The sequence below is a fragment of the Neophocaena asiaeorientalis genome, unplaced genomic scaffold (assembly GCF_003031525.2).
Source record: "Neophocaena asiaeorientalis asiaeorientalis breed wild unplaced genomic scaffold, Neophocaena_asiaeorientalis_V1.1 scaffold116, whole genome shotgun sequence".
In the NCBI taxonomy this organism is placed as follows: Eukaryota; Metazoa; Chordata; class Mammalia; order Artiodactyla; family Phocoenidae; genus Neophocaena; species Neophocaena asiaeorientalis.
The window spans coordinates 24061-47787 of NW_020174561.1; the positions used below are offsets into that span (position 1 = coordinate 24061).

The window sequence follows — 23727 nt, forward strand, 5'->3', positions numbered from 1 at the left end:
CAATATCACTGATGAACATAGATGCAAAAATCCTCAACAAAATACTAGCAAAGAGAATCCAACAGCACATTAAAAAGATCATATACCAGGATCAAGTGGGGTTTATCCCGGGAATGCAAGGATTCCTCACTATACGCAAATCAATCAACGTGATACACCATATTAACATATTAAAGGAGAAAAAACATATGATTGTCTCAATAGATGCAGAGAAAGCTTTCAACAAAATTCAACACCGATTTATGATAAAACCCCTCCAGAAAGTAGGCATAGAGGGAACTTTCCTACCACAAAACACTCCCAGTTACCACTGCAACAAAAAGAATAAGATATCTAGGAATAAACCTACCTAAGGAGAAAAAAGACCTGTATGCAGAAAATTATAATGCACTGAAAGAAATTAAAGATGATACAAATAGATGGAGAGATATACCATGGTCTTGGATTGGAAGAATCAACATTGTGAAAATGATTCTACTACCTAAAGGCATCTATAGATCCAATGCAATCCCTATCAAACTACCACTGGCATTTTTCACAAAAAGATATCCTCTGACACCATTCATAATGGCCATCCTCAAAAAATCTAGAAACAATAAATGCTGGAGAGGGTGTGGAGAAAAGGGAACACTCTTGCACTGTTGGTGGGAATGTAAATTGATACAGCCACTATGGAGAACAGTATGGACGTTCCTTAAAAAACTAAAAATAGAACTACCATATGACCCAGCAATCCCACTACTGGGCATATACCCTGAGAAAACCATAATTCAAAAGAGTTATATACCGAAATGTTCACTGCAGCTCTATTTACAGTAGCAAGGACATAGAAGCAACCGAAGTGTCCATCAGCAGATGAATGGATGAAGAAGATGTGGCACATATATAAAATGGAATATTACTCAGCCATAAAAAGGAATTAAACTGAGCTATTTGTAGTGAGGTGGATGGACCTTGAGACTGTCATACCAAGTGAAGTAAGTCAGAAAGAGAAAAACAAATAGAAAATCAATATCTTTGAAAGAATTGTCAGAGTATCTTCCAAAGTGCTCATATCATTTTTCATACTGAACAGCAATGAATGACAGAGCCTGGTTCTCCACATCCCTATCAGCACTTCGTATTGTGTTTGGGATTTTAATCATTCTAATGTGAAGTCCTGTCTCACTGTTGTTAATTTTCAATTCTCTAATGACAAAAGATGCTGAGCATTTTTTCATATGCTTATTTGCCATCTGTATTTTTTCTTTGGTAAGGTATCTGTTCTGATCTCTTGACCGTTTTTCATTGGAATGCTTGTTTTTTTATTGAGTTTGAATAGTTCTCTATATATTTTGGATACCAGTCTTTTATCAGATGTTTGTTTTGCAAACATTTTCTCTCAGTCTGTGGCTTTTCTTCATGCTCTTAACAGTGTTTATCACAAAGCGTTAAGTTTTACTTTTAATGAGTTCTAACTTACCATGTTTTTCTTTCATGGGTTGTGTTTTTGATGTTTTATCTAAAAAGTCATCACCAAACCCCCAAGTTCACCTAGATTTTCTCCTGTGTTATCTTCTAGAAGTCATTGTTTTGCACTTTACATTCAGATCTATGATCCATTTTGAGTTAATTTTTTGAAAGTTTTAAGGTCTGTGTCTAGATTCATACTTTTGGCATGTGGATGCCTAGTTCTTCCAGCACAATTTGTTGAAAATGTTATCCTTTCTCCATTAAATTGCTTTTGATTTTTTGTTGAACCACAGCTGACTATATATGTGTGTGTCTATTCTAATCAGTTGATCTATTTGCTATTATTCTGACAGTATCACATTGTCTTGATTACTATCTCTTTATGGTAAGTATTAAAGTTTTTTCTTCAGTATTGTGTTAGCTATTCTATGTCTTTTGTCTTTCTGTATAAACTTTAGGATAAATTTGTTGATATCAACAAAATAACTTGCTGGAGTTTTGCTTGGGATTGCATTGAATCTATAGATCAATTCAGGAAGAAATGACATCTTGACAATATTGAGTCTTTCTATCCATAAACATAAAATATCTTTTCAATTATTTAGTTCTTTGATATCTTTCATCAGACTTTTATAGTTTTCCTCATATAGATCTCGTACATATTTTGCTAGATTTAAACCTAAGCATTTCATTTTGGGGGGTAGTAATGTAAATGGTATTGTGTTTTTTATTTCAAATTCCAGTTGTTTATTGCTGGTATATAGGGAAGTGATTGAACTTTATATATTAACCTTGTATCCTTTAACCTTGCTATAATCACTTATTAGTTCTGGGAGGGTTTTTTTTTAATGTGGACTATTTTTAAAGTCTTTCACTGAATTTGTTACAATATTGCTTCTGTTTTATGTTTTGGTTTTTTGGCTGTGAGGCATGTGGGATCTTAGCTCCCCAACCAGAGATCAAAACCTCACCCCCTGCATTGAAAGGTGAAGTCTTAACCACTGGACTGCCAGGGAAGTCCCAGGGGAGGGTTTTTTAGTCAATTCATTAGGACTTTCTGCACAGACAATCCTGTCATCTGTGAAAAAAGGCATTTCAATTTCTTCCTTTACTAACTGTATACCTTTTCTTTTATTTTCTACCTGTATTATTGCATTAGCTAGGAATTCCAGTACAAGGCTGAATAGGAGTGAAGAGGGCACATATTTGTCTTGCTCCTAATCTTAGGGGGAGAGCATCCAGTTTCTCATCCTAAGTGTAATATTAGCTATAGCTTTTTTTTGTAGATGTTCTTAATCAGTTCAAGAAGTTCCCATTTATGCCAACTTTTCCAGGGTTTTTTTTTTTCATGAATGGGTGTTGGATTTTATCTATTGATGTGATCTTTTTTTTTAGCTTGTTCATATGATGGATTAAACTAATTATTTTTCAAATGTTGAACCAGCATTGCATACTTGGAATAAATCTCACTTGATTGTGGTGTATAATTCTTCTTATACATTGTCAGATTTGATTTGCTATTAATTCTTGATGAGTTTTGCCTCTATATACATAGGAGATATCGGTGTGTAATTTCCCTTTTTTGTAATATCTTTTTTTGGTTTTGGTATTAGGATAATGCTGGACTCATAGAATGAGTTAGAACCTGTTCTTTCTGCTTCAATTTTCTAGAAGAAATTTTAGACAATGGTATCATATCTTCTTTAAATGTTTGGTAGAATTAGCCAGTGAATGCACTTGGGCATGGTCCTCCCTAATTTGGAAGGTTATTAATTATTATTCAATTTAGTTAATAGATATATGCCTATTCAGGTTATCTATTCCTCCTTGCATGAGTTTTGGTAGATTGTGTCTTTCAAGAAATTAGTCCATTTCATCTAAATTCTCAAATGTGTGGACATAGAGTTGTTAATAATATATTTTATCATTCTTTTTAATGTCCATGGGATCAGTAGTGATAGTTCTTTTAAAATTTCTGGTATTAGTAATTTGTCATCTTTCTTTGTTTTGGTTAGCCTAGATAGAAATTTATCAATTTTATTGATCTTTTCAATGAATCAGCTTCTGGTTTCATTGATTTTTCTCTGTTAATTTCCTATTTTTAATTTCATTGATTTCTACTCTAATTTTTATTATTTCCTTTCTTCTGCTTACTATAGATACAATTTGTTCATCTTTCTCTAGTTTCCTAAGGTGGAAGCTTAGATTGATTTTAGATATCTCTTCTTTTGCCATATATGCATTAAATGCTATACACTTCCTCCCAAGCTCTGCTTTCACTGCACCCTAAAGATTTTGATAAGTTGTGTTTTTATTTTCATTTAGTTCAAAATACTTTTTAATTTCTCTAGAGACTTATTCCTTTACTCATGCGTTATTACAAAGTGAAGTTTGTTGTTTAATATCAAGATTTTGGGATTTCCAGCTTTCTGGTACTGATTTCTGGTTTAATTCCATTGTGGTCTCAGAACATGCTTTGTATAAATTTTATTCCTTAAAATCTGTTAGAGTGTGTTTTATAGCCCAGAATATGATCTTAGCGATGTTTCATGCGAGCTTGAGAAAAAATGTGTACTCTAATGTTCTTGGATGAAGTATGCTATAAATGTCAATTCGATCCAGTTGATCAATGGTGCTCTTCTGCTCACCTATAACTTTACCGATTTTCTGCATGTGGATGTGCTGTGTATTGATAGAGTGGTGTTGAAGTCTCCAACTATAACAGTGGATTTGTCTATTTCTCCTTGTTCTTCTATCAGCTTTTGCCTACATATTTTGATGATCTATTGTTAAACTCATATACATTAAGGATTAGTGTGTCTTCTTCGTGTATGGACCCCTTTGTCATTATGTAATGTGCCTCTTTACCTCCAGTAATTTTCCTTGCTATGAAGTCTGCTTTATCAGAAATTAATATTGCTTCTCCAGCTTTATTTTGACTAATGTTAGCATGAATTTTCCAGGTTGTTGCTAAAACTTTTCATCTGTACTTAATATGGTAGTATTTTATTATTAAATTTAGGAAATTAACAAAATTAATTCACAAAGTTCGGCTTCTGGTATGGCTTAAATGTTCCTATCAGACCAACCTCCCTACAGGTAACAACTATATAAATTCACACACTCACACACACACACACACACACACACATAGAGTCATACACTTACCTGAAGGTATGGGAATGAATAAAAGTAGGCAGAAATTAGAGGAGAATGACATGTTTAAAGAAATATGTTTACCATTATTATGAATTTTAGTCTGAGAGCAGGTTCCAGTCTTCTTTTACAGAATGACCAAAAACTCAAATGGAAAATCTACAGTCTTGATGGCTTGACAAACTGGAGTACACTGTTTGGGGGTAACCATAGCAAATAGAAGGTGAGGAGGGTATATGCTGGTATGGAAATAGCCAGAGAGGAGGAAGCAAAGTTCTTCACATGATATTTGCTAAATTCTTGGTTGACCTCTGAACTCTAAATATATGGGCAGACTCCAAGCTGTCCAGCTAAGGCTAAAAAACTGAATTGAATGACATCACCAAGATGGCAGAGTTAGAAACCCTAGCCTCCATTCTTCCACAAAGAACAACAATTAGATAGCTATCCACAAATGAAAATAACTTTGGGAGATCTCAGGAGTACACTAAAGAAGCTTCAGCAACACAGAGGAGCAAATAAAACTGTGAATAACCATATAGAAATGGTAATAGGAACAGCTTCATTTTGCCTACATTATCCTATCCCCCAGGCCAGCACTGCTCAGTGCCAAGATGGAACTCCCTAGCCCAAGAGAGTTCACCTTGCCAGAAAAAGGAGATCAGTGTGAGTCACCAGATTTCCCAGCCTTTCGGGGCACTACAAAAAGAACCCTCTTTGGTTTCATCCCACCCAGAGACCAGCAAATGTGAGACATCTAGAGATGGCTAGGAACAAGGAAGAAGGGCAGGGGTTACCAGTGTCAGCCACACAGTGGGAGCAACCATGGTTCTCAGTGGCCTGCTCTGCAAAAGACTCCAACAGCATTAGCCTCTGATGATTTAGTACCCCTTGAGGATGCTGTGACCCCCTCCCCCTGCAGCTTTCATCACTGAGGACCTCATTACAGGCCCTATCAGACTACTCTGCAGAAGATCCCAGCAATTTGCTGCTGAGGAAACCAATGGCCAGAAAAGCCACTGTGAGCCCTCATCAGATTTCATCACTCAGGGCCCCACAGGTTTTCAGGTTCACAGACATTACCTATCTGAATTCATCCTCACACCCTCCCCACCACACACCAGAGCCACCCACGCCAGTGCCACCACAGACACCTCAGTGTTGGATCTCTGCCAACTCCAGCCTCTGCAGATCCATGTGTTCATGACACCAGCCTAGACCCCCATAGCCAACCTCCACCACTGTGTGCATGCCCATGGCTAGCCCTTGCAGCCACATAAGTACATGCCAACAACCAAGGCCCCACAAATGCCTGTGGGTCTGGATCCAGCACCAGCTCCTGTCACTGGCCTGCACCACTGTGCATGCCCACAACTAGCCACTACAACTGTCCACATGCATTTGCTAGCCTCAACTCCTGTCACTGGCTATCATTGCCATGCATGCACCAGCAGGTACCTTTGCAGATGCATGACTGCATGCCAATAGCTCAGGAACCCATGTGTGCTTGTGCACCTGGATCTGGCCCTGATCCTGTCATTAGCCTGCATCATAATACTCACAGCTAGCCTCTGCAGAAGTGCACCTGCATGTCCCCTCCACCAACTCCTGTCACCAGCCTCCACTGCTGTATGTCTGCCGTCTCCTAGACTCTGCAGCCAAACAAGTGCACGCTGATAGACCAGGCCTATGCTGCTCTTCATGTGCCCACAGTTGGCCACAGCCCCTGTCACTGGACCCTAGCCCTCACTGTTGGACCTGGAGGTGCTGTTGAGGACCCCAAGAGTCCTTGCAGCCACCAAAGACTCCCTGCAGCACTTGCTGTCAAGGATGACACAGGTGTTGATGTGAACACCAGCTGCCTAAGCTAACAAGACACCACAACCCCTGGACATGTCCCTGCACTTGGCATGTCACATCACAGACCCAGGACCACAACACACTCCAGCATGCCCCCACCCACAGATGAAGATTTTTCTTACAGAAGTCAGTCCATAAAATCTGGGAGAGGTGATTGCTTCTTCAAATGAGCAGACACATATGCAAGGCTACAGAGATCATGAAAAATCAGGGAAACATGATACCACCAAAGGAACACAATAAACTTCCAGTAACTAACCCCCAAAAAATGGAGATCTATAAACTGCCTGACAAAGAATTCAAAATAATTGTTCTAAATAATCCCAGAGAGCTACAAAAGCACACAGATAAATAATTTAACAAAATCAAGAAAACAATGCAAGAACAAAATGAGAAGTTCAAGAAGGAGATAGAAAACATAAAGAAAAAGAACCAAAGAGAAATATTTGAGCTGAAAAATACAATGAATTAACTAAAAATTGCAATAGAGAGTCTCAACGGTAGACACAATCAAGCAAAAGAAAGAATCAGAAAACTCAAAGGCAAGTCATTTAAAATTATTCAATGAGAGGAACAAAAAGAAAAAAAGAATAGAAAAGAAAAAAGCTATGGGACTTATGTGACACCATCAAATGAAACAATATTTGCATTATGGAAATCCAAAAATGAAATGAGTGGGAGAAAGGGGCAGAAATTTTATATAAAGAAATGATGCTTGAAATCCTCCAAATTCTGGGGAAATAAATGACGTTCAAAAGTTTCCAATCACTTTCAACCCAAAGAAGACTTCACCATGACATATAATAATAAAATTGTTAAAAATTAAAGACAAAGAGGGAATTCCCTGGCGGTCCAGTGGTTAGGACTCCATGCTTCCACTGCAGGGGGCCTGGGTTTGATCCCTGGTCAGGGAACTAAGATCCTGCAAGCCACGTGGCACAGCCACAAAAAAAAATTCTATAAAAAATTAAGGAAAAAGAAATTTGAAAGCAACAAGAAATAAGAAACTTATCATAAACAAGGAAGTTTCCATAAGACAATCAGCAGATTTCTCAACAAAGATCTTGCAGGCCTAGACAGAGTGGAATTATATATTCAAAGTTCTAACTGGAAAATTAAAAAACCTGCCACCCAGGAATACTTTAACTGGCAAAGCTAACCTTCAGAATTGAAGGAGAGATATAGACGTTCCTGGATAAACAAAAGCTGAAAGAGTTGATCACCACTACCTGCCTTACAAAAAGTGCTAAAGGGGGTTGTTCAGTTGAAAGAAAGAATGTTAACAAGTAACATGAAATCATATAAAAGTATTAAACTCACTGGTAAAGGTAAATATAGAGTCAGATTCAGAATACACTAATATTGTAATGGTGATGTGTAAATCACATAACTCTGGTATAAAGGTTAAAATACAAAAGAATTAAAATTAATTTATAATTAATAAAAATTACATAATTTGTTAATGGATACACTATATAAAAAGATGTAAATTGTGACAACAAAAATATAAAATGTGGGAGGTGGGTAAAAGTGTTAAGCTTTTACATGCAAACAAAGTTGTTTTTATCAGCTTAGCATAGACTGTTATAACTATAAGATACTTTATGTAAGCTCCATGGTAACCACAAAGCAAAAAGCAATAGTAGATACACAAAAGAGAAAGAGAAAGGAATCAAAGTATACCACTATAGAAAATCATCAAATCAAAATCACAAAGGAAGAAAGAGAAAAGGAGAGGAACAAAGGATCTGCAAAATATTCAGAAAACGATGAACAAAATAGCAACAGTAAGTCCTTACCTATCAATAATTACTTTAAACGTGAATGGATTAAACTCTCCAATCAAAACAGAGTTGCTGAAGGAATAATAGAACAGTATCTGACTATATGCTGCCTACAGGAGACTCACGTCACCATTAAGAACACTCATATCTGAAAGTGAAAGGATGGGAGAAGATATTCCATGTGAATAGAAGCCTAAAGAGAACAGGAATAACTATACTTATAGTAGACAAAATACACTTTGAATCAAAATGATAATAACACCTATGGTCATTATAAAATGATAGAAGGGTCAATTCATTAAGAGGAAATAACAATAGTGAATATACATGCCCCAGCAACAGTGCTTCTAAATATATGAAGCAAATATTAACAGAGTTGAAGGGAAAAATAGAAAGCAATGCAATAATAGTAGGGGACTACAATAACCCACTTTCAACGATGGATAGATCATCTAGAAAATCAATAAAGAATCATTGGACCTGAGCTACTCTTTGGAGCAAATGAACCTAACAGACATATATAGAACATTCCATCCAACAGCAGCAGAATACAAATTCTTCTCAAGCATCTCCAGGATATAGCATATGTTAGGCCACAAAGCAACTCTTAGCAAATTTTAAAAGATTTAAATCATACCAAGTATAATTTCCAAACACAATGGTATGAAAGTAGAAACCAAAAACAGGAGGAAAACAGGACATTTCACACATAGGTGGAAATTAAACAACACAATCCTGAACAAACAATGGGTAAAAGAAGAAATAAAAAGAGAAATCAAAAAATATCTTGAGAAAAAAGCAAAAATGGAAATGCAACATACCAGAACTTATAATATGCAGTAAAAGCAGTTCTAAGAGGGAAGTTTATAACTATAAACACCTACATTAAGAAAAAAGAAAGATCTCAAATAAACTACCTAACTTTACCCCTCAAGAAAATAGAAAAAGAAGAACAAACTAAGCCCAAAGTTAGCACAAAGAAATAACAAAGATCAGAGCAGAAATAAATGAAATTAAGACTAGAAAAATGATAGAAAAGATCAACGAAATTTAGATGTGTTTTGAAACGATAAAATTGACAAACCTTTGGGTAGACCAAGAAAAAAAGATAGAAAGCACAATAAATAAAATCAGAAGTGAGAGAGGAGACATTACAACTGACACCATAAAAAAATAATAAGAGGCTACTATGAACAATTTTATACCAATAAATTGGGAAATCTAAAAGAAATGTATAAATTCCTAGAAACATACAAACAACCAACGCCAAAATGAAAAAGTTGAAAATTTGAGCAGACCAATAACCAGTGATGAGATTGAATCAGTAATCAAAAATCTCCCAACAAAGAAGGGTCCAGAACCAGATAGCTTCAGTGGTGAATTCTACCAAACATTTAAGGAAGAATTGATACCAACTCTTCCAAAACTCTTCCAAAATATTAAAGAGGAGGGAAGATTCCAAAGCTCACTTGATAAGGCCAACATTACCCTGATAACAAAGCCAGACAAGGACACTATAAGAAAAGAAAAATTTAGGATAATATTCCTGATGAACATGGAAGCAAAAATATCCAATAAAATACTAGGAAACTAAATTCAACAGCACATTAAAAGGATTACATAACATGATCAAGTTGGCCTTATCCCTAAGATACAAGAATGCTTCTACATATGCAAAGAAATATGATATACCACATTAACAACATTAAGAATAAAAATCATATGATCCTCACAATAGATGTGGTAAAAAGCATTTGACAAAATTCAACAATCTCTGATGATAAAAGCTGTCAACAAATTAGGCGTAGTAGGAATGTACCTCAAAAATATAAAAACATATATGACCACTAACATCACACTCAATGGAGAAAACCCGAAAGCTTTTCCTCTAGGATCAGGAATAAGACAAGGGTGCCCATTCTTACCACTTCTATTCAATACAGTACTAGAAGGCCTAGCCAGAGAAATTAGGCAAGAAAAGGAATAAAGCCCATCCAAATCATAAAGGAAGAAGTAAAACTGTCTCTATTTGCAGATACTATGAGCTTATTTATAGAAATCCCTAAACATTATAGCAAAAAGACTATTAAAACTAATATACAAATTCAGTAAAGTTGTAGGATACAAAGTCAACATACAAAAATCAGTTGCATTTCCATGTAGCAGCAATAAATTATCCAAAAAGACCATAAGAAAAAAATATCCATAAGAAAAAAAATCCTATTTACAATAGCATCAAAAGGATAAAGTACTTAGGAATGAATTTAACCAGGAGGGTAAAGATCTATACACTGAGAATTATAAAACATTGATGAAACAAATCAAATAAGATACGAATAAATGGAAATATATTTTGTGCTCATGGACTAAAAGAATAAATATTGCTATAATGTTCATTCTACCCAAAGCAATCTACAGATTCAATGCAATCCATTTCAAAATTTCATTGGCATGTTTCACAGAAATAGAAATAATCATAAAATTTGTATGGAACCACAAAAGCCCCCAAGTAGCTAAAGCAATCTTTTTTTATTTTTTTCAGACGCATTGCATGGCTTACAAGATCTTAGTTCCCTGACCAGGGATCAAACCTGTGCCCCGTGCAGTGGAAGCATGGAGTTCTAACCACTGGACCACCAAGGAATTCCCTAGATAAAGCAATCTTTTTTAAAATATTTATTTATTTGGCTGTGCCAGGTCTTAGTTGCAGCACACGGGATCTTCATTGCTGACTGTGGGATCTTTTTTAGTTGCAGCATGCGGGATCTTTAGTTGTAGCATGCAGGATCTTTAGTTGTAGCATGCGGGATCTAGTTCCCTGATCAGGGATCAAACTTGGGCCCCCTGCATTGGGAGCCCAGAGTCTTAACCACTGGATCACCAGGGAAGTTCCTAGATAAAGCAATCTTGAGCAAGAATAACAAAGTTGGAGGCATCATACTTCCTGACTTCAAACTAAATAACAAAGTTATAGTCATCAAATGCATATGTTACTGGCATACAAAGAGACACATGGTCCAATGGAACAGAATAAAGTGATTTAAAATAACCCCACGCATATATGGTCAACTAATAGTTGACAAAGGAGCCAAGAATACTCAATGGGAAAGGATAGTCTTTTCAATTAAATGGTGCTTAGAAAATTGGATATCCACATAAAACTGGATGCTTATTTTATACCATACATAAAAGTCAACTCAAAATGGATTAAAGACTTAAATGTAAGATCTGAAGACATAAAATTCCTACATAGAGCATAAGCTCTTTGATACAGGTCTTGGCAATGAATTTTTGGATTTAACATTGAAAGCATAGGCAACAAAAGCAAAAATAAACAGGTTGGACTATATAAAATTAAAGTGTTTCTGAACAGCAAAGACTCAATCAAAAAAAATGAAAAGGCAACTTATGGAATGGAAGAAAATATTTGCAAACCATATCTGATAAGGGGTTAAAATCCAAAACTTATAAGGAACTCATATAATTCAATAGACAAAAAACAACCTAATTAAAAATGGGCAAAGGAATTGAATATACATTTTTCCAAAGGAGACATACATATAAATGGCAACAGGTACATGAAAACGTGCTCAGCATCACTAATATCCAGGAAAATGCAAGTCAAAACCACAGATATATCACCTCACACTGTTAGAATGGCTATTATCAAAAACTCAAAAGATAAGTGATGGTGAGGATACGGAAAAAAGTGAACTCTTGTGAACGACTGGCAGAATGTAAGTTCAGCCATATGGAAAACAGTATGGAGGGTCCTTGAAAATTAAAAATAAAACTAATATATGATCCACCAATCCCACTTCTGAGTATATATCTGAAGGAAATAAAATATCTCAAATAGATATCCACACTCCCATCTTAACTGTAGCATTATTCACAGTAGCCAAAGTATGGAAACAACCTAAGTGTCCCTCAATAGACGAATGGCTAAAAAAATGTGATTGATACACACACACACACACACACACACACACACACACACACACACACATATACTGGAGTATTTTATATTCTTTAAAAAGAAGAAAATCCTGACATTTGAGACAACACAGATGATCCTGAAGAACATTATCCTAAGTGAAGTAAGTCAAACACAGAAAGACAAATATCCAATGATCTCACTTATATGTGGAATCAAAAAAAAATAGTTGAACTTACAGTATCAGTCTGTTGGTTGGGTGGTGGGGGGAAAGGGGATATACTGATCAAGGGGTACATACTTTCAGTCATAAAATGGATAAGTTCTGGTGATCTAATGTACAGCATGGTAATTATAGTTAATAATAATGCATACTTGAAATTTCCTAAGGGAGTAGACCTCTAGTGTTCTTATCAAACACAAAAAAGGTAACTATGGGAGGTGATGAATATGTTAATTAGTTTGATTGTGGTGATCTTTTCACAATGTATACATATATCAAAAAATTATTGAAGATGAGGGGGATCACACAGGCTCAGTGACCCTCCCTGGGGAGTGAGCAGCTCGAGCTATATATTTGGCACCCCAGCTCTGGGGTCCAATACCAGGAAGAAGAGTCCCTTAAGCTGGTTTGAAAACCAATGGGACTACAAGGATGGCTGTAAGAAACTGAGACTCTGCTCATAAAGAGCACACATACTCCTGGGAACAAGGCAGAGGAAGCAGAATGAAACTTCCCAGGACTCTGGCTGGTTTCCCATCAATGTCAAATGCCTGCTCTGGCCCCTCTTGTTCCAGTGGAGCTCCCTAGTAGGGGGAAGGCAGCTGTTGCAAAGGAGAATGCACACTTGGGAAGCACAGACTTGGCTCGCACCCAGCACTTCATCTGAAAGGGGCAAGGATGGACATTACTGGCATTTGCTGACAGATTGGAATGGTCTGGAATTCTGACTGGCTTGCGGGAACCACCCCAGCACATGCCTGGAGCACACCAGGTGCTCGTTATGGCCCCTCTTGCTCCAGCACTGCTCCCTTTTTGGGCATAAGTGCTGATGCTGGGAGGGGGGAGTGTGCACACTTAGAGGAAAGGGAACCAGCACAGACCCAATCCTCAGGACTTCCACTCCAGCACCTTGGGACACTACCCCTCCCCTGATAGGGTGGAGATAGCCACTGAGCATAGTGAGAAAATAGGAAAAGCCCAGCTCACACCTGGCTCTGGCTCTAGCCCCTCCATCTCCAGCCTGACCTCCCATTAAGGAGGTAGCTGCCAGTACACCCTGGGGAAAGATTTAACATGTGCTCACTTCAGATCCAGCTCTCCCACCAAAGCCACTGGGCACATGTAGACTGTGTAGGGATGCTTCCATACAAGGACACACTTTCAAGACTGGGATAGGTAACCATTTCACCTAATTTCATAGAGACAGAGGAAGTTAAGCAAAATGAGGAGAAAGAGGAATCTGTTCCAAATGAAAGAACAAGAAAAAAAACCTGAAAAAACAACTAATGAAACAGAAAAATAATTTACCAGATAAAAATTTCAATTAGTAATAAGAATGCTAACTGAACTAGGGAAAATAATAGATGAACACAGTGAGAATTTAATATAAAAATTTTAATATAAAAAGAACCAGTCAAAGCTGAAGAATACAAAAACTGAAATGAAAACACACTAGAAGAAATTAACAGCAGACTAGGTGATATGAAGAACACATAAGTGACTTGGAAGATAGAATAATGAAAATAATCCAATCAGAACAGCAAAAATTTTTAAATGAGAACAGGTTAAGGGACCTCTGGGACAACATCAAGCATACTAACATCCACATTATAGGGGTACCAGAAGGAGAAGAGAGAGAGAGTGGGTTGAAAAGGTATTTGATGAAATTATGGCTGAAAATTTCCCGAACCTGAAGAAGGAAACAGATATCCAGGTACAAGAAGCACAGAGAATCCCCAAAAAGATGAACCCAAAGAGACCCACACTGACATATCATAATTAAAATGGGAAAAGTTACAGATAAAGATAATTCTAAAGGCAGCATGAGAAAAACAGCAAGTCATATACAAGGGAATCCACATAAGGCTATCAGCTGCTCTTTTTGCAGAAACTTTGTAGAAGGGAGTGACATGATATATTTAAAGTGCTGAAAGGAAAAAATCCCTAAAGCCTAGGATACTCTAACGAGCAAGATTATCATGTAGAATAGGAGAGATAAAGAACTTCTCAGACAAGCAAACACTAGAAGTTCATCAAAACTAAACCAACCCTAAAAAAATATTAAAGGGTCTTCTATAAGTAGAAAAGAAAAGGATTCAACAAGAAGTATTTGTATGAAAGGAAAAATCCCACCATTAAAGGAAAATATATAGTTGAGGCTGTGGATCAACCACTTAAATAAACTAGTATGAAGATTGAAAGACAAAAAGTGTAAAATCAACTATAATTACAATAAACAGTTAATGGATAAACATGAAGATGTAAAATATGACATTAAAAACACTAAACGTCAGGGAGGGAAATAAAAATGTAGATCTTTTAAAATTTGTTTGAACTTAAATCACTATCAGTTTAAAACAAGTAGATATAGATAGATATGGGTCAAAATATATCAACCCCATGGTAACCACAGATCAAAATCCCACAATAGATAGACAAAAACTGGAGAGAAAGAAACACAAGCATACCACTAAAGAAAATCATCAAACCAGAAGGGAAGAAACAAAAACAAGAAAAGAACTAAGAAGAACTACAAAAATAACCAGAAAATAAGTAACAAAATGGCAATAAGTACATACCTATTAGCAATCATTTTAAACATCAACAGACTACATTTTTTAATCAAAAGAAATAGGGTGGCTGATTGGATAAAAAAGAAGACCTACTTATATGGGTCTCACAAGAGACTCACTTCAGAACTAAAGACACACACAGACTGAAAGTGAGGGGATGGAAAAAGATATTTCGTGCAAATGGAAATGACAAGAGAGCTGGGGTAACAATACCCATATCAGACAAAGTAGACTTTAAAACAAAGTTTATAACAAAAGACAAAAAAGGGCATTATGTAATAATAAAAGGACCAATACAAGAAGAGGATATAACATTTATTAACATATATGCACCTAATACAGGATCACCTAAAGATATTAAGCAACTATTTACTCCAAGCAATCTACAGATTTAATGCAATCCCTATCAAAATCCCCATGACATCTTTTGCAGAACTAGAATACTCCTAAAATGTATATGGAACCACAAAAGACCCAAAATTGCTAGAGCAATCCAGATAAGAAAGAACAAAGCTGGAGGTATAACTCTTCCAGACTTCAGACAATGCTATAAAGCTACAGCAATCAAAACTGCATGGTATTGGCACAGAAACAGACATATAGATTCATGGAACAGAATAGAGAACCCAGAAATAAACTCACATACCTATGGTCAATTAATCTATGACAAAGGAGGCAAGAATATAAAATGAAGAAAAGATCTCTTCAATAAGCAGTCTTGGGAAAGCTGGATAGCTACATATAAATCAATGAAACTAGAACACTACTTTACACCATATACAAAAATGAACTCAAAATGGTTTTCTTTGTTTTTTTAATTCTTTGGCCTTGCTGCATGGCATGTCAGCATGTGGGATCTTAGTTCCCCAGCCAGGGATTGAACCGTGCCCCCTGCATTGAAAGTGTAGAGTCCTAACTACTGGACCTCTAGGGAAGTCCCTCAAAATGGTTTAAAGGCCTAAATGTAAGACGTGACACCATAAAACTCCTAGAAGAGAACACAGGCAAAACATTTTTTGACTTAAATCATAGAAATATTTTTTTAAATCAGTCTCCCAAGGCAAAAGAAATAAAAGCAAAAATAAACAAATGGGACCTAATTAAAGTTAAAAGCTTTTCCACAGCAAGGAAACCATCAACAAAATGAAAAGACAACCTATGGACTGGGAGAGGATATGTTCAAATGATGCAACTGACAAGGGACAAGTTTCCAAAATATACAAACAACTCATAAACTTCAATATTGGAAATACAAACAACCCAGTCAAAAAATGGGCAGAAGATCTAAATAGACATATTTCCAAAGAAGACATACAGATAAATGGCCAAAAGGCACATGAAAAGATGTTCAACATCACTAATTATTAGAGAAATGCAAATCAAAACTACAATGAGTACATGTTCAGGCCACTCAAGATGGCTGTTCTCTTGTTCTCTGTATATCACCTGCACGACCAGTGCCTGCTTCACCTAAACCCTACTCACATGACTGACCTTCCTACATGCTTGCCCTAGGCTCCAGCTGGTGATTGTTCTTATCAAAGGTGTGGTGAGGGGCATGTCCCTCCCCCTCTACTGGTTTCCCTGGTAACTAATGAGCCCACCTGATGTCAATTCCCTTATAACTGGTAATCTCCCCTTCCCCACCCCCTCCCCCAGCAAAGACTGCCACCATGTCCTGCTTGCAATCAGCCCCATATGGTGCAGTGTGACTCCAGGATCTTGCTTCAGATGTGCAATCTCCCCTATCCGTTAAACCACTGATGTCTCTGTTACTGACTCCAGGCTCTTTCTTCAGTCTTAAAGCTGGGTGAGCACAGGCCCTGTAGGCCTGTGGGGTGCAGCCCAACAATGAGGTATCACCTCACACTAGTCAGAATGGCTATCATCAAAAAGTCTACAAATAACAAATGCTGGAGAGCGTGTGGAGAAAAGGGAACTCTCCTACACTGTTGATGGGAAAGTAAATTGGTACAGCCACTGTGGAGAACAGTATGGAGGTTTATCAAAAAACTAAAAGTAGAGCTACCATATGATCCAGTAATCCCACAACTGGGTATATATCCAGAAAAAATGAAAACTCTAATATGAAAAGATATATGCACCCCAATGTTCATAGCAGCACCGTTTATAATAGCCAAGACATGGAAACAGCCCAAGTGTCCATCAACAGACAATTGGCTTAAGAAGATGTTGTATACATATATAATGGAATATTACTCAACCATAAAAAAGAATGAAATATTGCTATTTGCAGTAACATGGATGGGCCTAGAGAATATTATACTTAGTGAAGTAACTCAGACAGAGAAAGACAAATACTATAGGATTTTGCTTATATGTGGAATCTACAAAATAATATTAATGACTCTATATACAAAACAGACTCACAGACATAGAAAATAAACTTATGGTTACAAAAGTGGGGGAGGGGCAAATTAGGAGTATGGGATTAACAGATACAAACTACTATACATAAAATAGATAAGCAACAAGGATTTACTGTATAGCACAGGGAATTAGACTCAATGTCTTATAATAGCTTATAATGTAATATAATCTGCAAAAAACCCCTGAATCACTATGTTGTAATCTGAAACTAATGCAATACTGTTAGTCAACTAAACTTCAATTAAAAAATTAAAAAGACAAAATGGGTTTGGTAAAACCAACCCCACAGTGTTGATCTGTATGTAAAGCACAAAACACAATGCTGACACATATAAACAACAGCTAGTTGGGAAATATTATAAAAAGCAAATATTAACAGACATAAAGTGAGAAATTGGCAACAATACAATAATAGTAGGGGACTTTAACCCCCTATGGACATCAATGGACTGATCAAACAAATGTCAATAAGGAAAGAGTGGCCTTAGATGATACAGTAGACCAGTTGAACTTAATAGATATCTACAGGACATTCTATCCAAAAACAACATAAACACATTCTTTTCAAGCACATATGAAATATTCTCCAGGATAGATCACATTCTATCCACAAAACAAGTCTCAACAAATTTAAGAGGATGGAAATTATATCAAACATTTTTTCTGACTGCACAGTATGAAAGTAGAAATCAATTTCAGGAAGACAAATGGGAGAAACACAAACACATGGAGATTAAACAACATGCTACTAAAAAACCAGTAGGTCAGGACTTCCCTGGTGGTCCTGTGGTTTAGACTGAATGCTCCCAATGCAGGGGGCCTGGGTTCAATCCCTGGTCAGGGAACTAGATCCCACATGCCACAACTAAAAGCCTGCATGCCACAATGAAGATCCCACATGCCTCAATGAAGAGCCTGCATGCGGCAACTAAGACCCAGTGCAGCCAAATAAATAAATATTTTTTTAAAATAAAAAAAAATAGGTCAATGAAGAAATCAAAAAGGAAATCAGAAAATACTCGAGACAAATGAAAATAAAAACACAACTTTCTAAACTTTATGGGACACAGCAAAAGCAGTTCTAAGAGGGAAGTTTATGGTGATAAAGGCCTACCTTAAGAAACAAAAAAAATATGAAATAACCTAGCCTACCATCTAAAGGAATTAAAAAAGGAAGAACAAACAAAGCCCCAAATCAGCAGAAGGTAGTAAACAATAAAGATCATAGAGGAAATAAATAAAACAGAGACCAAAAAATACAATAGAAAAGATCAATGAAACCAAGAGCCAGTTTCTTGAGAAGATAAACAGAATTGATAAGACTTTAGGCAGGCTCATCACGCAGAAAGGATTGAGGACCCAAATAAACAAAATAAGAAATGAAAAAGGAGACATTATAGCCCAATATCACAGATACAATAAATCATAAGAGAATACTATGAACAATTACAGGCCAACAACTTGGAAAACCTAGAAGAAATGGATAAATTTCTAGAAACACACAATCTCCTAAGACTAAATCAGGAAGAAATAGACAGTCTGAACAGACCAATCACCAGGAGTGAAATTGAATTAGTAATAAAGAAATACTCCCAGAGGGACTTCCCTGGTGGTCCGGTGGTAAAGAATCCGCCTTACAATGCAGGGGATGCGTTGGATCCCTGGTCAGGGAACTAAGATCCCACATGCCTTCGGGCAACTAAGCCCGTGCGCCAAAACTACTGAGCTCACACACCTCAACTAGAGAGCCTGCATGCCGCAAACTACAGAGCCCACGCACTCTGGAGCCCATACACCACCACTAGGGAAGAGAAAACCCACACGCCACAACTAGAGAGAAGCCTGTGTACCTCAACGAAGAGCCTGCATACCGCAACGAAAGACCTGATGCAGACAAAAATAAATAAAAATAAATAAATAAATAAATAATAAATCTTTAAAAAAAATACTCCCAGCAAACAAAAGTCCAGGACCAGACAGCTTCACAGAGGAAGTCTACCAAATATATAAAGAAGAGTCAATACCTATCCTTCTCAAAAGGACACAAAAATAGAACCATAGATCAACAGAACATAATAGACAGCCCAGAAATCAACCCACACACTTACTGGTCAATTAATCTATGACAAAGGAGGCAAGAATATATCAATATGATGGAGAAAAGACAATCTCTTCAATAATTGGTGCTGGGAAAACTGGACAGCTACATGTAAAAGAATGAAATTAGAACATTTTCTCACACCATATACAAAATAAACTCAAAATGGATTAAGACCTAAGTGTAAGACAAGAAACTATAAATTTCCTAGAGGAAAACATAGGCAGAACACTCTTCGACATAATTTTTTTTTGGATCTGTATCCTAAGGCAAAGGAAACAAAAGCAAAAATAAACAAATGGAACCTAATTAAACTTAAAAGCTTTTGCACAGTAAAGGAAATCATCAACAAAAGGAAAGACAACCTAATGAATGGGAGAAAATATTTGTAAATGGTATGATTGATAAGGGGTTAATGTCCAAAATATATAAACAGCTCATACAACTTTATATCAAAAAACAAACAATTTGATTGAAAAATGAACAGAAGACCTGAATAGACATTCTTCCAAAGAAGACATACAGATAGCCAACAGGCACATGAAAAGATCCTCAACATTGCTAATCATCAGTAATAGCTATTAGGTGTACCATAGAGGGTGCTGTGAAAACAATAGGTGGGGCACCAATCCAAGATTCAGCTGAGGAACCATGGAAGTTTTCCTAGAGAAAATGAGGTCTAAGCTTAGACTTGAAATGAATAAGAGGTATAAAGCGAAGGGGGCACCCTAAAACGGAGCTAGCAGGACTCCCCACACATGAGGGACAGTCTTCCTGGGATATTTCTCCTTTGTATTCTGCCTCTTGGTGGGGCAGGATTTGTAAATATATGGATGAGAGTAGCCCACCACTTTCAGGTACAACCTAGACTGTCCAGCTTATTTGTCACACCAGGGTAAACCTCCCCTATTCCCATAAGCCACATCTGTCCCCGTGGGCCAGCGTTCAGCTGTGGGAAGGCTTGGCAGGCAGAAGTCGGATCTCAGTCTGACTGAGACAATTGGAGTACCTTTTGCAAATATGAGAGTGAAAATGCCTGGGGTTCCCTAGCCTCTGGGAAAGGAAATTCTGGTAAACTGAAAAATACCCCTCCCCCAAGTATCCACATCCTAATTCCAGACCTGTGGATGTTACCTTGTATGGCAAAAGGGTCTTTGCAGATGTGATTAAGTTAATGATCTTGACATGAGAAGATTATACTGGGTTAGCCAGGTGGGCACAGTATAATCACAAGGGTCCTTATAAGAAGGGGAAAGAAGGGTCAGTGAAGAGAAAATGGGACAATGAAAGGGGAGGGGGAGGGAGAGGGAGAGCGAGAGGGGGAGGGGGAGAGAGAGAGAGAGAGACTATAGAGGTAGGCAGTCTTTAGAAGTTGCAAAAGGCAAGAAACAGATTCTCCCCTAGAGCATCAAAAGGAACTCAGCCCTGTGGATCCATAAGTGTGAAATAATAAATTTGGGTTATTTTAAGACACTAAGATTGTGGCAATTTGTTACAACAGCAATAGGAAACTATGTTAGAATCCCACAGCCTTTCTTGACCATCAGGCCCAACTCAGTCCTCAGTGAATGTTATGAAGTTATCAAGGACATGATAACTAAGACACTCATCTGGAGAGAAATTAGTCTGATAAAAGTGAGTAGAGTTCAGGTGCTACTCTGTAAAGCCCTTGAAAGTAGTATAGTAGTTTTGCCTGCCCCGCCTGTCTGGAGAACACCTGATGGCTACTGACCTCAATGATAGTAGTGGGTGTTGGAGCAACAGTTGCTTCCGTTTTGCTCCCAAGTTCATGGCTCCTCTTGGGAATCCTGTTTCCTTTTTGGCGACCCATCTCCAGTCCATTCCAGTCTTCAACCTTTTTCTTTGTGTCTCTCTTGTGCAGTCTCACAATACCCCTAAAAGACTGATAATTCTCATGTAAAGCCTTTTCTTGTAATTTGTCTGTGTGTCTGCCTACCACACTAGACTGGAGAAAAAGGATCAAGTTATGTTGGCTTTTATGCATCCAGCATTCAGAACACTTCCTGAATCTTGGCATTGCAGGAAACTAAAATAAATCCAACAAAAGTTTTAAAACTTAGGAAATTATTGGAAAATGAATTTAGAAATAATATAGTCATAATAAATCCAATTCACTTCTGCTGTATTAAATAGTACTTCAAATACATTTTTGACTTTACTACCCACCACTTCAGAATATAGCATATTATTCCCCTTTTCTCATATGAGATAACTGGGAGCCAAGAATTTCAGGACCATTTCCATGGTCGCAGGGCAGATATGTAACAGAATGAACATGGATACAGGCAATCTCCAGGTGTGTATGGATGATCTAAAAAATCTCTTTGGAGAAAGGGCTACAATATACAGCAAAATATACAGGCCAAAATGTTACAGCAGTAAAGTTGTTTTAGGTTCAGGGTGAAGAGCCTCTTGGCCTCATTTCCAATAAGTGGTCAATCTTGGTAGTGCAGACAAAGGGGCGACCTGGTAAGTTCTTAGAACCTGAGCACACCCCCCACCCTGTACTGCAGGGTGACGACCTAGCCAGATTTGCTTTTATGGCTGAGGATGCCATAGGCAAGGTAAGGAAGAGAACTGCGGCTCAATCGCACAGCCAAGAGCAGCCAAGGATCCCTGATCCCCTTGATCCCCGCCCCCCAACCCCACCCTCACCCTCACTGCCCCCACCAGCGCAGCCACTTTGGTCTTGGTGCCGGGCGCGTGCAGCCACCGTCTTGTCTAAGGTCAGGAGCCCGGCGGCGGCAAAGAACATTACTGACAAAAGTCGGCAGGCTAGTGAAGCGGACTCCAAAAGATCCATAGCCACATGTGCCGCCCTGGCACTCGCCGTGTTCTCAAAGGAGATAAACCTGAGCGCGCAGCCAGAGCGCTGGGAGACCTTGGGGAAACTGTGAGGTCTCGGCTGCATGCATACGGTCAAGTTTGCTCACTTCGAGTCCCCAGGCCTGGTGAACTACACCGCGGGCTGTCACTGCTTCCCGGTTAAATTTGAGCCTCGCCCCTGCAAACCTGTGAGCTCTGGTTTGCAGCTGCAGGTTGTGCAGGAAGAAGCAGCACAGACACTCCCTCCTCCCGCTCTCACGCTTCATGCTCCTCCTGGGCGCTGAGAACATCATTATTTACCTATCCCACACCCACCCGGCGCTGCACAGCTTCTGCAGCAGGTGCAGGGTGCAGAGTTTCCACGCGTCCATCTCTGACCCGGGGATTTACAGCATCGCCTCACACTGCCTGGACGAGGGGAAATTTTCCTGAAGGTAAAGCTCACAGACACGTGGAGGCCCCCTTACTCTCGTACTATTCCATGCTCAGCTTTAAGCAATTCAGCAAATTTACCATTTAAATGTTGTATGTTTATGGCTCTAGAGACATCTCCAGGTAAGCAGATCTCCATCGTGACTCTGAATCTGTCTTTCGCGGTGGTGGTTTGCTCTGCAACCTCGGCTCGCCAATGATTTTTTTTATGTTGATTCAGTTTGTCCAGCTTCTTCTTATAAGAAATTGGGTGAGGATTTCCAACCTCTTTACACGAGGGAGCTAGAACCAGAAGTCCTCACCTGTGGTCATTTTTGCAATATGCTACAATCATTATAAGGCTATAATTTAGAAATATCATGGTAAATTTCAGAGAAACAGAAAAGATGAAAGTTGTCTCAGGGGGCCGGAGCAGCAGGAGTGGGTAGGTTATGTGTGTGTAAGAGAATTTAGAATCAAATGATTTCTGATTTCATTAAAGGCTAGTGTTACTATTTAACTTTTAAGAGCGTGCATGTGTGCTATTTTCAGAAAATTAAAGAATAGATGAGGCATTTTATGTAGAAATAATCTGTATGTGGAAAATACATAGAAATAATAAGCATAGCTTCAAGAAGATTTAAAAAATCTCAGAAATACATACAATTTCCTAAAACAGTTATTACCTCCTACTTGTTGATGTTAATTGTTACTTTGTAAATTACCACATGTTTTACTCTTGATCCCAGCAGGCTTGCACATTAATTGACTTGAGTAATAACGTGAAAATTGCCCTTTGCTAAATTTGGGGTAAACACTGCAAGAGAGGGGACTATATTCCCATATCCCAGATGAAGAAACTCAGGGTTGAAAGATTAAGATTAATTTGGGGAAAGTCATACACTAAGTGGTGGAACTAGGACAGTCACCCAAGTCCCTCTGTAATCAGCATCTATGTTATTTACAGTGTATCTCTCTCCCTTTCCTAGAATGCA

At 37.8% G+C, this 23727-nt stretch overlaps 1 pseudogene; it reads right to left on the reverse strand.

Moving 5' to 3' along the window:
* The window catches only part of LOC112408203 (uncharacterized), a 37683-nt pseudogene extending 15277 nt beyond the window's left edge, over positions 1-22406 (reverse strand).
* Positions 22407-23727: the final 1321 nt, after the last annotated feature.